Raw genomic sequence first — 2,500 nt, 5'->3', positions numbered from 1 at the left:
CCGACTAATCACAATAGTAATAGAGGCATCTTACTTACGTCAGTTGTCATGAAATTATATAACATGTTTATTCTAAAGCGATTAGAGATAAAAGACTGATGGAAAGCTAAGAGATGAACAAGCAAGATTTGGAGAAGGTAGGCATTATACTGGCCAAATTTTCAATTATAGATATGTACAGAAACGTGTAACACATAAAAATTCACTTTTGTATGCATGTGTGGACTATGGAAAAGCCTTTTAATAGTATGTGCCAGCCAATTCTGTGGAGAGTCCTATGTCATTATTGAATCCCTCTTGAAAATTCAAATTTCATTAAGTCTATTCATGATCATAACAAGTGCAAAGTTTATGTTAGCGGAGTAATATCGAATTTCCAATGAACACCAGTATTCTAAAGTAATGTTTTGTAGCCTATGTTTTTTACCTCAATCCTCAATCGGGAAAGTTTGCAAACTAAGCAGGAGTTACCCGCATCATGGTGCCGATCAAAACAGGACTTAGATGATTTTGAGAGTGGTGGGAGAAACAATTTTTTTTTTATTTTGACCAACCGCCTCAGATTCTAATCGTGAAACCTAATGAACTAGTATTGATTAATTGATATGTGCTGTTTAAAATCATGTGGGGAATATAGCGTTATTGTAAAATAAAACCGATATCATATCATTGGTAGAAGAAAGGAGGAATGAGGTAGAATCATTAAGGTATTTTGGAACAATGATCGTAACAGGGTCATTTGGATGGGAGTTTTATGAAAGGTTGAAAATAAGTAAACCAGAAAAAGGATAAGTTAATTAAAATTTCGATATAATATTGAATGAAATTGCATATAAAAATTTGACTATATATCAATATTTTTTATTTCTTGGTTACTGTATGGACATGAGTCGTGGTATGGCGTTGTAGCTATCTCCAACAGATTTAGCAGATTTAAAAGCAAAGCCCTTAGATAATATTTGATGGTAGAAGGCTGGAGAGTATTGGAAATGAAACAATAAGAGAGATTACTCGTTTGTTATATGTGGATGACATCATGGTGTGTTATAGATGGATATGGTTTGGGTATCCTCTTCACACTAGCCAAATGTTTGACTGGGCTCCACAATGCACTCTAATAATTGGAAGACCCAGGCCTACATTACTGAGAACTAAGAAGCGAGAAGTTGGAGATGATGAGCGGAGATGTATTGAACTAAAAGGTCAAGATAGAAACGACTTGCGAAATCTATCCAAGGCCCTTATCGTCAGTAGGTGTAGGAAGAGATGATGTTTATCATGGGGACGATTATATATATATATATATATATATATATATATATATATATATATATATATATATATATATATATATATATATATATATGTGTGTGTGTGTGTGTGTGTGTGTATGCGTGTGTGTTTGTGTGTGTGTGTAAGTGTGTGTATGCGTGTGTGTTTGTGCATGTGTGTGTCTGTGTGTGATACTTGGGCATATTACTCATCAATTATAAAGAATAGTGTCTTAGTAAGCTCCATAAATAGAAAATAGTTTTCCTCCTTAAATACTATCTTGCAGAGAGTTTGCGTGCGGGATAAGAGTATAAATACACTTACGTTTCTTCATTTATCATTTGGTGTTGACACGTGCTTCGAACCACTTCGTGTTCTTTCTTCAGGACTACTTTTAGTTTTGGAATTACTCTTTATTATAAATGTTATGGTGGTGACAATTTCATATCAAAATATTTGGAAATTCGGAAACTATTTGACAAAAATGGATACATGAAAACTTTAGATTCTTTGAAATACTTGAGAGAAAGCAGAAGCACCGAGATCACAATTTGTCATAAGAAAAGCACCGCTCTAAATGGAAGAGTCCGATATCTATGCAGTTCACATACTGAGTTTCTAATGGAGCGTATAAATTTCACTAAATGGTCTGCTATGACCAAGAGATGACGTTGTTCAGAAACGACGTCAGTTTGTCTGCAAAGGATAGAATCGGGTGTTTTATGAAATTTTGTGACTCATATGGAAAAATCCTTTTAGCATGTGAAAAGTTATTTTCCATATTCATATTTAAATTTTAAATCATCTAATATTTTCATTTATCAACTATTGTCAAATAAATTCCGTATTTCCAATTATTTTTGTATCATATTTTCATTACCTTAATCTTTTGTTAAATTATAATTCCAAAACTCAATGTAGTATTGAAAAAGGGTCATGAAGTGAATCGAAGCTCTTGTCGACAACAAATGATGAATGGAGAAAAGTTAATGTATTTCTTCTTTTATTCTGAAAACTATCTGTAGATGAGTTCTCCAAAAAATAGCTACAGTCCATTTTTGGACGGCAGCAAGACATTGTCTATTCATTATATACCTACACACATATTATATATATATATATATATATATATATATATATATATATATATGTATATATATATATATATATATATATATATATATATATATATATATATATATATATATATATATATATATATATATAT

Source organism: Palaemon carinicauda, chromosome 20, assembly GCF_036898095.1.
Source record: "Palaemon carinicauda isolate YSFRI2023 chromosome 20, ASM3689809v2, whole genome shotgun sequence".
In the NCBI taxonomy this organism is placed as follows: domain Eukaryota; kingdom Metazoa; phylum Arthropoda; class Malacostraca; order Decapoda; family Palaemonidae; genus Palaemon; species Palaemon carinicauda.
This window is presented reverse-complemented; position numbering follows the sequence as displayed.